The sequence below is a fragment of the Phoca vitulina genome, unplaced genomic scaffold, assembly GCF_004348235.1.
Source record: "Phoca vitulina isolate PV1807 unplaced genomic scaffold, GSC_HSeal_1.0 scaffold3, whole genome shotgun sequence".
NCBI lineage: Eukaryota > Metazoa > Chordata > Mammalia > Carnivora > Phocidae > Phoca > Phoca vitulina.
The window spans coordinates 54,354,055-54,367,238 of record NW_022589706.1 but is presented as its reverse complement, the minus strand read 5'-3'; the positions used below and the strand labels follow the sequence as shown (position 1 = coordinate 54,367,238).

Here is a 13,184-nt window from a genome sequence, read left to right as displayed (position 1 = left end):
ATCATTCCCAATCTATTATGTCATAATTCTGTATAATCCCAACCTGACTAAAAATCACCCAGCCAGGTTCTAAATCCTATCAATATCCTCCCCTGACTTCCCTCTGCCAACATGCTGCTAAGATTCTATCAAGGTGCTCTTCTCTCTTCCTGAAGTGTAATAAACTTAGCTCTCTCTCTTTTTTTAAGGCTTTATTTATTTATTTGATAGAGAGAGAGAGAGCATGAGCAGGGCGAGGGGCAGAGGGAGAAGCAGGCTTCCTGCTGAGCAGGGAGCTGGATGCGGGACTGGATCCCAGGACCCTGGGATCATGACCTGAGCCGAAGGCAGACGCTTAACGACTGAGCCACCCGGGCGCCCCATGAACTTAGCTCTCTTAATAAAGACATTTTCCTGGTGGCTTGTAGGGGAGTCAACAGAAATCAGTCCCATTTGATGTGTTAGCGCTTGAAGCTATGATTTCAGCTGCATCTTCTCCACTGTCCGGCAATACTTTCATTCATCTATGATTCTTTTTTAAGCTTCCCCCCACCAAGAGCAGTCCTCCGTCTCTCAATCTCAGCAGGTGACCTAATTCTATCTTCTCTGTCCCTATGAAGATAGGAAGTGAACTCTGAGAACAGTCAGTGTGGTCGTCTTAGAACTCCCTTCACCGTTGGTTTCCATGGCTCTTGTGGGCTTTACCTCACTCCTACTCATCTTTTGCCATTCACCCTGAAACAAAAGTGCCTCACAAAGTTTTTCTTTTTATCCTTTCTTTGAGGCCAATTTCATTCAGTTTCATAGCTTCAACAATGATCTCTATGCAGATAGTTTTACTAATCTGCTTTTCTAGCTCTGACCTCTTATGTGCACTTCAGACATAAAACTGTGACAAGAATGATCCTCCGTTTCAACACAACTCACAATCCTTCCCTCTCCTACCTCTGCTATTTCTCCTGTATTTCCCATCTCAGTTAATGACCATCCCAATGACCATTCTCTGACAAGGAAAACAAACCAATAAAAAAATAAAGGACTATCTAGTTGTGGCAAGATTTTTGGTTAAGTGGAGCTCAATTTATTTTTCCTGGCAAACATAAAATGAAGTCGCAGATTTTCTTGCTCTACCATTCAGGTGTGCAAAGAAGATAGAGTTTCCTTATTTTCTATTTTGGATCAGAAGGAATGAGAGCTAACACTTAGATGGATGTGCCTAAACCTTATCAGGAGCCTTAAAAGCTGACGTGCTCCTGTTCACAAAAATCACAGATGTCTGCCGATCTTCCTACACAGTCCCTTCCTCAGTCTCCTCCCGGATGAGGTACAGAAAAAGAGCCACACTGGATTAATATCGTGATAACCCCAGCCAGGAAGACCGACTGCCTTGTCTCCCGTTGGAAGGATTAAAAGGAGTTAGTCTTATGTGGCTTATCAACCTTCTACTACACATGGCCATTTTGGCAGATGGCTAAATTTGACGTGGAGGGAAGCCACATTAGAAAGCTCCTGTGATTGGTTTCTTGGGTGAGGGGTTGGCGGTGGGGAAGAGCCATCCTTCATTCAACAACGTCTTTGAGGCTTTATGGTGCCTCTGGGCTGCTGAGGTTCATCTCAGTCCCCTCTACTACATGAGACCCTAAGACCTAGTGTGCTGGCTTAGACCATTTCTGTATCTCTTTAAGTACTCTGTGCTAACGTTTTTATTCTGCTCTGTTGGCATCATGTTACTGTTACCACAGGGCCATGCTAGAGTTTGGTCTTCTCCAGAATTTCCAATAGAACAGGGTACAGAATCCGTTAGCCCTCACATTTCTTATTAAATTATATACTCCAACTACCTGGTTTTCTGCCTGAGGTGTTCTAGGACCACTACAAAGCACAAGAGGCTGACTCCCACTTCCATTCTGTGCATTGGTCTTACATACCCCTGGACTGGAGCCCCAGTCTTTGGATTTTCTCGTACTTCCCTTACATCCCTGTGCCTATTTCTATTCATTTTCACAGTGGAATATGCTATTCCCACCTTTCCCCAAAGATATGATGATAGAATGGTTACTAGAAAACATGCTCTACTGGGGAAACAAAATCCACACCAGTTTAAAACAGAGTACTAACCCTGTTGCCACAGAAGTTATTGATATTATTAAAGATAAGAGACTCTTAATCTCAGGAAACAAACTGAGGGTTGCTGGAGTGGTGGGGGCATGGGAGGGATGGGGTGGCTGAGTGATGGACATTGATTGGGGAGGGTATGTGCTATGGTGAGCGCTGTGAATTGTGTAAGACTGTTGAATCACAGACCTGTACCTCTGAAACAAATAATACATTATATGTTAAAAAAAAAAGAAGAAGATAGTAGGAAGGGAAAAATGAAGGGGGGAAATCGGAGGGGGAGATGAACCATGAGAGACTGTGGACTCTGAGAAAAAACTGAGGGTTTTAGAGGGGAGGGGGTGGGGGATGGGTTAGCCCAGTGATGGGTATTAAGGAGGGCACGTACTGCATGGGGCACTGGGTGTTATACGCAAACAATGAATCATGGAACACTACATCAAAAACTAATGAGGTAATGTATGGTGATTAACGTAATAAAATAAAATTTAAAAATTTAAAAAAAGAAGTTATTGATATTATTAAAGAAAAAAATTCAATGACACTTGCTAAAGATGGTAAGGTGGACTTTATTCAGGACCATTGCAATAGGTGTAGAGACCACTGTAATGGATTTTTACAGTGGAAGAGAGAGATCATGCTAAACCTGACCACAGCAGGAGCCAGTGGGAATTGATAGCCAAGGAGCAGCGTGGTGGGGGTCAGTTCATGCAAAATCACTAAGTGGAAACATCAAGGGCAAAAGAGGATTTCTGGTAAACAGACAGGGTGGGACTCTTGCTAAACGCAGGCCAGGGGGGATCAGACATCACCTGAGGATGTTGGAGGATGAGGAACCTGATGAGATATCCAGGGTGGAGAGTTCCGGTAGAATGGAATTAGCAGGTTTCTTGCTGAAACTGGTTTTACAAGGAAGTGTACCTATGGGCTTAGGAAGATCCTAGAGCCTGATTAAAGTTTAATCAGGCAGGGAACCTTTGTCAATATATAGAGGTTTTCTGGGCAGGGGATTGGCAAGTTTGCAAAAGGAGACCAGGGGTATTGTGGCAGAAAAAGGACTAAGACCGAATCCTTTCAGCCCGAATTCTAAGTTACAGATATTTGTAAGGGTAGAAGGGAGGTTTCTGACCAAGACTTAATGGCAGAGGAGAGCAGTCCAGTCAGAGGTGGGCAGATGGAAAGAAAGAAGCTGTTCTTTGCCAATGGATGTGACTGAAGAAAAATGTGGTCTGGGACTGAGAGGCAATAGACAATGGACATGTCCTGGCCCAGGCTTCCTGGGACAAGCAGGTGCTCAGGGAAGTGATGATGCCGGGGAGTCTGGGGACCATTTTGTTATGGTAGGAGAAAGGATGACACCATCTTCCCTCATACCTGGAGGTTTCCCTGTGGCCTGGGTCAGTGGCTGTGGCCGTGCGTGAGACACGGAGGCACAAGATTTCCTGACTGCCGGACTACCAGCTTGAAACTGGCTCTCTAGTTTGGAGGCTCAGTAGTTCATTCCCAAATAACTGTGTCTTGGAGATGTTTGTGACATTTTCCAACTTTAAGGGGACATTTCTGACTTTTGGTTCTAGTAGCAACCTGGGAGTAAGCAGGGTTGGTCCCTTGGACCTCTACTGGCCTCTTTGTCTTGGTTTTCAGAGAACCAACTGCACAACTTTGACCTATAGCTCGTCAGTTTCTCACAGACTCACCATCCAGGAGGGAAGAGAAAGAGAGTTCTCAGCCTGAGGGTGGGGACAGACTGTAGGTAAGAGGAGATAAAACAGCTTGCTTTGCTATCACTGTTTACCTCACCCAGAAAGAGTTTCCTCAGGAGTCTAAATAGCTGTGAAATAAAATCTAATCATTTGATGTTTTCAACATCTGATAAAACTGATTGGTTCTGTTCGGGTAGCTCTCTGGCCATCTGTCACTGTCACTCCCTTCTCTGGCATGAAAACTTCTCTAGAGCCCAGGCAGTCTCTGCTCTCCTGTCCTGCCCTGTTCCCTGAGCCTGGAGACGCCAGGCGGTGGATGACATTTGGGTTCTCTGACGGCAATGCTGCCAAAATCAGAGATGGAGCCGAGGGAAGTGCCAGGCTTCCCAGCCCTTTCTGTTGGCCAGCTCGGCTGATCACAACCTTGTCACCGCTTCTGATGATGGGTACCTGAGAGTACAGTTCTTGGGATTTCAGAAATGTGGTATTGCCCAAATAGAAGTTGAAAGGCCACTGCTCCCTATTCAGGCTGTCAGATTTCATTATAAAAATACGATCTATGCAGTTTCTGATGTGGTGGGAAAGGAGTGCTAACGGGCAGCAGTGTTTTTGCTGTATTACCATATTTCTCTCATTCTAAAGCTTACCATCAACCTAACAACATATTTTTAAATTAAAAAAAGGTTTTACTTTTCCATAACATTAAACATACGTGTTGATTACGAGGTATGTCCTGATTTCAGCAATGTTTAACTGAGAGAGGAAACCTTCATGTAATAATCAAGGCAATGTAAAGACTTCATAGGTTCATAAAGGTTATGTTAACCAAGCAGGACTCATGGAATGTCATGAGAAAACAGCCTAATTTACCTTCTGTGCAAATCTTTCAAGCCTGTTTTTAAGTTTTTTTTATAGCTCTTTCCCATCCACTGAAATGAAACTTAAACCAAGGCCCATGAATTTTCTGGTTACTCTTTTGTCCCAAAATGCAGTCTCAGTTCAAGCTTAATATGTCCAGACCAAGTGAAGAACTGTAGAATTACTATGATTTCGGGGCACCTGGGTGGCTCAGTCGTTAGGCCTCTGCCTTCGGCTCAGGTCATGATCCCAGGGTCCTGGGATCGAATCCCGCGTCGGGCTCCCTGCTCGGCGGGAAGCCTGCTTCTCCCTCTCCCACTCCCCCTGCTTGTGTTCCTGCTCCTGCTATCTCTCTCTCTGTCAAATAAATAAAATCTTAAAAAAAAAAAAATTACTATGATTTCTTGCCTGAAGTCCATTTGGCAAAAGGGAGGGCAACTGTTTCATTTAATTGCTATGACTCCTTCCTTTACCACCTAGGGACCTAGTGAGACCCTTCTAGATTCTTTCTGCTGAGATGCCCTTGGACCTTCGTATGGTCTTCTTAGACAAGATCTAAGAAAACTTCTAAGAAACCAGCTTTCTTGTGCATGATCCACATCTAATCTACAGGAAATATTCATGCCTTTTTCACCCCAACAAACTCTGGGAACACCTGCCAAACCCAATGCAGCCACTATACTTTTACTTCTCTATCACAGCAGTAACTAGCTGCAGTCTCAAGCTCCTTACATTCTCCGCTGTATTCAGATAGCTGCCCACATACCTCATTCTCTGAGTGGTTCGTCATTTGAGGTCTGGAGAAGGCAGATTTTCCTTATGCCCCATGAGATGGGAGCTCACAGCACAGTGACAATATCCCCCATAGTACAGTCTTCCAATATCCCATACTTTTCTCAGCCTCTCCAACCTTTTTCTTCTTATAAGCTAATGCTAATGATCAGTTAAGGGTCACAAAACTGGTTTTCAGAATTGCCTTTGTAGCCTTAATGGTGGTACACTGTGGAGGTAGCAGAAAGTAGTTACTGTTTTGGGGACCTCAGCTAAAATTAAGACTACAGATTTCTATTTTAACATGTAATCTTATATTTCTCAGATCTCACTAGGCTGTATATTCAAATGGGTATCAAACTACATTTTTTTTCTGGCTGTAGAGCTCACCAGTATTTATCACCACTGTTATGGATACTGTGATATTGTGGTTTATTACAAGAAATATATATTTGGTCTTCATCCTCATTCCTAAGTGATGACAGCCATCAAGGTATCTTTGTTATGTTAATGAGTTGATTTTTGGGAAGGACTTGAGGATGGGGGCTGGTTGTCAGGAGAACCAACCCAGAGATTAGACATTTGGAACTTTCAGCCCCCCCCCCCCACCTCCAGGGAGGGGAGAGGGGCGACAGGTTGAAACAATCACCAGTGGGCAGTGAGTTATGTCAATTACACGTCTGTAATGAAGCTTCCATAAAGGCCAAAAGAACAGGGTTCAGACAGCAAAGAGATTTGAAGAGGGTGTCTCACTTGGAGAGGGCATGGGAGCCCTGCACCCCCTTCCCTACACCTTGCCCTGTGCATCTCTTCCATCTGACTGTTCCTGAGTTATATCCTTTTATAATAAACCAGGGATCTAGTAAAAATAAAATGTTTCCTGGGTTCTGTGAGCCGATCTTACAAATTAATCAAACGCTAGGAGGGGGACATTGGAACCTATAGGGGTGCATCAGAGGCCCAGGTAAACAACCTAGGCTTGTGATTAGCCTCCACGGGGTGGGGGGGGGGGGGGCGTCTTGTGGGACTGAATCCTTCAACTGTAGCGTCTGATGCTATGTCTGGGTAGATAGTGTCGGAATTGAGTTGAATTCCTAGACATGCAGCTGGTGGGAGAATTGCTTGGTGGTGTGGGGAAAAACTTCGGAACTGAGGTCAGAATCTTGGATAAGAAGATAAAAACCCAGCTCATGTTGGCTTGCCAGAATATAGACTATATCAACTCAAAGGATGGTGTAGTCCACAAGTAGGAGTAGCAGGATCTGTGTACTGAAATAAAGTAGACAGGACTTGTTCTCTATTTCTTTTTTTTTCTTCATCTCTTGTGTTGAAGTATAATTTTTAAAAAAGTACTCTTTAAAAATGACTCTTAGGTGAATATAAAATAAACCATGTATCAAAGACTTTATTTAACTCGTTAATTAGTGAGAGAACAATAACAATATTAAAACTGGTCCAACCATCATTTGAGAAGCTAGGCATTTATAGGCAACTCAGTAGAGGCATGCTAAAATAAGATTGCTGGAGGGACACATAAACTGGTTAATATCCAACAAGGCAATAAACTGAAATGTTTAGGATGATCTGTTCCACTGGACAGACATCATTTGCATCTCTACCAGACAAATATCTAGAGGTTAACATGGGACTCACTACTTCTGGATCTTTAATCAATTAAAAAGAGTGAGTCAAACTAAATTCAGTTCCCTAGATCGTCTTTGGGAGGCCTTCATCCCTGAAATGACGTATTACCTAACATTTTGCCTTATCTCCAAGTTTTGCATTATTCTTCACAACCCTTGCCTCTATGTTTGTTTCTTTCTCAGGCAGGCTTTTTGCCATATATCAGTCTCTGGAAGTTCTAGGCTTCTGTTTTCCTGTCATTTGCAATCCCAGAATGTCTCTTTTCCAAAAATTCTGTAAAAGTCCTATACTTTCATTTGATGGCCTGACTTTGGTTATGTGCCAGTCCATAATATAATCACCACAGCCAAAAGGATGGAATCTATCAATTAGCCTTTTCTGGGACTCAAGTTCACCCCCTGGAGCAGGGAAATGGATCAATTGTATTCAAACTACTAAGACTGAGAGGGAGGTAGGGGTGGTTTCCTGAAGAAATATTTGATTCTGTTACTGGAAGAAGGGCACATGCACGTTGTGCAGTCGAAAGCAATATTTGTGTGCTAGGTTTGTGCTCACTCAGGCCCTCTGAAAAGTCTATCAGAGGTTAATGGGAATCCTCTGGAACTACTGTGCTCATGCCAGGAACCACCAAGTGCTGGGGACCAATTCCTGGGCATTGCCAGGGTGTCCCACGTGATGCACCTGTTGCTCTGTGGGCATCCTGCCCTCTCTGCGTGCAGCTGTGCTTCCTCCAAGCCCAGTGCAACAACACTGGAGGCTCTTAGGGGCCAGGATTCTGCTTTGGCTCTGGCATGTTGCAAATGCCCACTTTCTTTTGGTGACAGTTCGTTAGAAGGTCACTAAACACCATGTTTTGACTCCATATTTTTTAGAGTTTTTTTTAAGCGAACCCCGTCTTTCAGTTTTTCTTAATTTGTTATTAATTAATGAGTTAGTTCTTCATTGAACTTAGACATGGACAAGAATGATAAATACTGTCACACATTCAAAATAACCACTTTTCTGTCAACCGAGACTTTGCTGTCAGTCAGGCTTCTTGAGCCTCGCTTTGTCTTCCCTCGCAATGAGTTCTTCCAAGAAGCATCTGGGTCTTCCTGCCATGGCCAGTGGGCTGGCTGCCACAATAGTCTGCTGAACATGCATAGACGTGTCCTGTGTTCTTGGCCTCCAGCTGGGAGCCCAGCTTCCAGTAACAGAGTCATCAAATATCACAACAAAAAAGAAGCTTACATATTCAGATCTCTATCATTTGGCAGATGTAGTAACCAAGGTTGAGAGGGGCACAATAATTTACCCAAGATCACCCAGCTTGTTAGTGACAGAACTGAGACAGATCCCAGACCTCCTGACATCTTGACAAGTACTCTTTCTACTTCAGATTTCTGCCTGTTCTTACAAACAGTGATGTACTGAAATTATACAGACAGAATGTGGGGCGGAGAAAATTATTTCCTGGTTTAGAATCAAGTAACATTATACTCCATACATGTAAAAAAAAATGTTAGCAGAATTTAATTCAGAACTATCCTTTATATGTGGGATGTCTGTTAATCCTAGATGGTAATTTGCCAATTGAAAAACATTCCATAAAGGAAGAAATATTTGCTCTTATTTTCTCATTTTTTTTGTCTCTCAATTCCAATTACATTGTGGGCTTTTCCAGTTCTTCTCTTCAAATCTGAGGTAAAGTTTGGCAGGTTTAGAACAGTTCCTTCCTTCCTTATTAGTCCACACTAGTGGAAACCCTTGGTAAATGATGGGGGTTTTTGAATGAAAGGGACAACTCCTGGCTTTTCGAAAAGCAGCCAAAGAGAATGGGAATCTTGACGAGAAGCCCCCAAACTTTTCCAGGTTAGAGTAACAGCAGCTTATGGGGGATGTCTATGTGGATGACACCAAAAGCATCCCCAGAGTTCTGAGCACCCCAATATCATGCAGGAATGCAGATTAGTTTCTGAGTCCCTGGGAGCATGCAGAAAGACTTCAGCAGTGGGCTTAGAAAGAATGAATGGACTGAGAAGCAGAGGGTGCCGTGGGTTGAGGGCCTCAGCAGCAGATGCTAGGAGGGAAGTGACTGAGGCCCAAGACCAGCAGGATGAGCTGTGCCTCAGTGGAGGCTGGCAAGGACTGTCAGAGGCTCTTGATGACCCAACTTTGGTCAGGCTCCTCTGAACCCTCTTTCCAACCTCACTTCCACCATGGTCCTGCCCAGTTCAGTGTTCACAAAGAATGCTGCTGAGTCAGCCCCCACCCATGACATCTGATCAAGCTCCTGATTCCCGCACTTTGATTTATGCATCCTTGGCCTCCTTTTAGCAAGAATCCTGTTGGGTCAGTTTAGTAAGTATCCCCCTATCCATGATGTGTCCTCTTGGTGATTTTTCCCCTTACTCTGCTCCTTGGCTATAAATTCCCACTTGTCCTTCTGTATTTGGACTTGAGCCCTATCTCTCTTCCCTATTGCAATAGGCAAATAAAATCTCCCTTAACATTTTAAAAAGTGTCAGAATAAGTTTTTCTTTAATGTTAGACGAGAGCACACAGACTCAAGGCACCCCACCTACCCACCAACTTGTTCTGGGATGCAACACAAGCTTCACCCAAATCCAGATGCCACTTAGGAGTAAGGGAGGGAGTAATCCCTGAGCTGAAGAGAAATGAGCCAAAAGAACCTGAAGAGTAAACCACAAGAATCAGGTTTTCTTGGGCGCCTGGGTGGCTCAGTTGGTTGAGCGACTGCCTTCGGCTCAGGTCATGATCCTGGAGTCCCTGGATCGAGTCCCACATCGGGCTCCCTGCTCGGTGGGGAGTCTGCTTCTCCCTCTGACCCTCCCCCCTCTCATGTGCTCGCTCACTCTCATTCTCTCTCTCTCAAATAAATAAATAAAATCTTTAAAAAAAAAAAAAAAGAATCAGGTTTTCTTGAAATGATACCATTAAGTATTTCTGTTTGCAATGAAAATTGGGGCTGGTAAGCCACGTTCAGGTACAGAAAAGTAAAGAAAATTGTGTGATTTTGTATATCGCAGCTACTTTACTTCATTTGAGAACCATATATTTCTGAAAAATATCACTTCTGGGATACTTTTTTTGATCCCAGAAACATAAAATGTACCTTTTGCAGAGACTGAATACTATCTATGAACAGAGCTATTTGTCTTATCACATTAACCCTCAATACTTCAAGAAGAGTCAAGGCGGGCGGCTCAAACTTACTTATTTCTGGGAGTCCTTCCTGGTGTCCAGGTCTTGTTCAATCAAGAGTAAGGCGTTTGCAGCCCCAGGTGTGCTTCCTCAGCACATCATTTAGATGCACTTAATCAGTACCTTATTTTTCATTCTTCAAAAAACCAAATCCAAATGAATACCTATGCTTATGAGCTCTCCAACTAATATCTAGAGAGGTCTGTCACACTTAGCCTAGCTCTGCAAAATCTAGCAAGCTAGTGTTCATCAGGCAGTAAATGTCAGGATGACAAATTGCCAAATCCAGAGCGGCTTCTCCTCCCAGCAGTGAGCACTTTTCAGATCATTTTGCTTTTACATTTTTTTTTTTTTTTTGGTTGTTGTTGTAGTTTCTTTTTTCTTTTTTTTTAAGATTTTATTTATTTATTTATAAATAAATAAATATTATATAGCGGGGGAGGGGGAGAAAGAGAGAGAGAGCGCGTGTGAGTGAGCGAGCCGGGGGAGGAGTAGTGGGGAAGGACGAGAGACAAGCAGACTCTGGGCTGAGCCAGAACCTAAGGAGGGCTCAATCTCACCACCCTGAGATCACGACCTGAGCCAAAACCAAGAGTCGGAAGCTTAACTGATTGAGCCACCCAAGCACCCGTGTTTTTTTTTTCCTTGTTTCTAACAGAAGAGGAAGAAGGGAAAAACAGTAATGTACTTTGTTTGGTCAGATTTAGTTGTAAGTCAATAGTTGTCCCCAGTGCAAAGAGAATATTCATCCTGTTGTAGCTCAGGTCTGGTAGACTTCTGAACGACCAGGGAGCAGAATATATATTCACTTTGGAAGTATAACTTTTTTCATCCTTTTCCTTCTGAAGGACTATGGTAGTATTTCAAGAAATTAAGGAGTGAAATGATGTATAATAAACATATATTTATTACTATCCTTTGCAAATTGTGGAATGCTAGCAAATTGTGATATTCTACCTTATTTTCTGAGACATTCTGTATGCAGTTTGTCAGTGTATATTTATAGTCACAAGAGCTTTTTCTTTGGAGAGGACCCCTTGTTCTGGAATCTGAAGGAAAAAAATGAGAGTTTAAATTGGGTGTGTTTAAAAATAATCTGCTGAATCAACACATTCAGAACAGTGCGTCATCAACCATTCTTTTCCTCACTCCATTCTCTCACATACAGTCACATAACCAAGGGAAACTCTAAGGCTGGGGTTATGCCTTCCACTTGAGATGAAAACTCAAGGACAAGCACCCTTACTCTGGTGTGAGATTGAACTAAATACCTATAAAATCCCTCCCAAATCTGAGACTCACTCAGATAATTTAGGCTCCTAAATTTTATTGGGCCTTAATTATTTGAATAATTCATGTGATAACCAACATTTTAAGGTGTATGTATCATCCATCACCCAAGTTCAAAGCCACTGTTTCACTTGTAGCTTTCTTGAGCTGAATGAACTTGATTTCTCATCATTCATCTACCATGAAGCTTGGAGATGGTGTTGGAATTCTATCAATTATCAGACTATCATTATCCTTCTAGACCATTATGATTCATCCTTCAAGCAAAATCCTTCCCTTTCTGGAATTTCCTACACTCAGATTTTATCACCTTCTTTGGTGTCATTCAAGTCTGCTCTCTCCTGGTTTTTCTTTGTGGCCTCAGTCTTTCCATGTTATCTCCCCAGATCCTCATCATGGGTTACCTAAGGATCCATTTGATTTCACACCAGAAATAGCTTAGAGGATAGAAGCAGTTGTAAAAAACAAACAAACAAACAAACAAAAAACCCCAAAAAACCAAAGCAAACAAACAAACAAACAAAACCAAACTATCCAGATGGGCACAAAATAGCAGCTGTGCTTCTATTTAGCCCAAAGACAGAATGGATGGCTACCTATCTTGGCCATGAACAAGGTTGAAGTTCTACAGTATCTCTGGTGAGAGCATATGAAGTGGCAACTTTTTATACAACGTATAATGGAAAGCCAGTTGGAAAGCATCAAATTCAGTTCTCCTACTATACTTTGCATGCTTCAAAGCTCTAATACCATCCATACAGGAGACCATTCTGAAAAAGCTTAGAAAAAAGGTTGGGGGTATTATACCTGACAAACTTTTCACTCTTACAGAGGTAAAATATTTAGGGGTCTGGGTAAGTGTACCCATGGCTCAGAGAAATAGCAACTACCATGGAGATCTGACACCTCAGGGTACTGAAGAAACTGTTGAGCTCAAGGCTGGCAGAATTCCAAAACTGGAGCCAAGGAGTAGATGCTTCTCTTTGAGCCAGCTGGGGGTTTTACCTATTTGACCAAACTACCCAAAGGACCTGGCTTTGGTGTGTAAGCAGGTCTTTAATTCATATTCAACTGCAATTATGTCACTGGAGAAATAAAATACGAATCTCCTATTTAAAAAAGGAGGTCTTTGGCATCTTTGAAATTCATGATCCAACTCTCTTATCCCAGTTGTTACCCACCCCCCCAAATGACTTAATTTTCTTCCCTTTCTGGATCTCTTAGCTAAGATTGCATTCCACTATAAGAAATAGAAAATTCAACTGGTGGTTTAGTTTAAATAAACAGGTGCTTATTTTTTCTCATGTAACAATAAGTTTAGAGGTACAGGGATTTTAGATGCTTTATATTGATTTTCTAGGGCTGCCATAATAAAGTACCACAAACTGAGTGTCTTAAAAGAAATTTATTGTCTCACATTTCTGGAGGCTAGGAGTCCAAGATCAAGGTGTCAGTGGGGTTGGTTCCTTCTGAGGTTAGTGAGGAAAAATCTGCTCCACATCTCTCCTCTAGCTTCCGGTAGGTAGCCCTGACTTTGTCTCCAAATCTGTCCCCCCGTGACTTCCACTCATCGATGCTGGCTCTGTGAATATGAGCCATGGGATAAACTGCATGGCCTTT

General features: G+C 42.7%; 1 pseudogene; it reads left to right on the top strand.

Annotated features, from left to right (window-relative positions):
* Positions 1 to 6,526: 6,526 nt before the first annotated feature.
* On the top strand, positions 6,527 to 12,624 carry LOC116630263 (annotated as a pseudogene).
* The last annotated feature ends 560 nt before the right edge of the window (positions 12,625 to 13,184 follow it).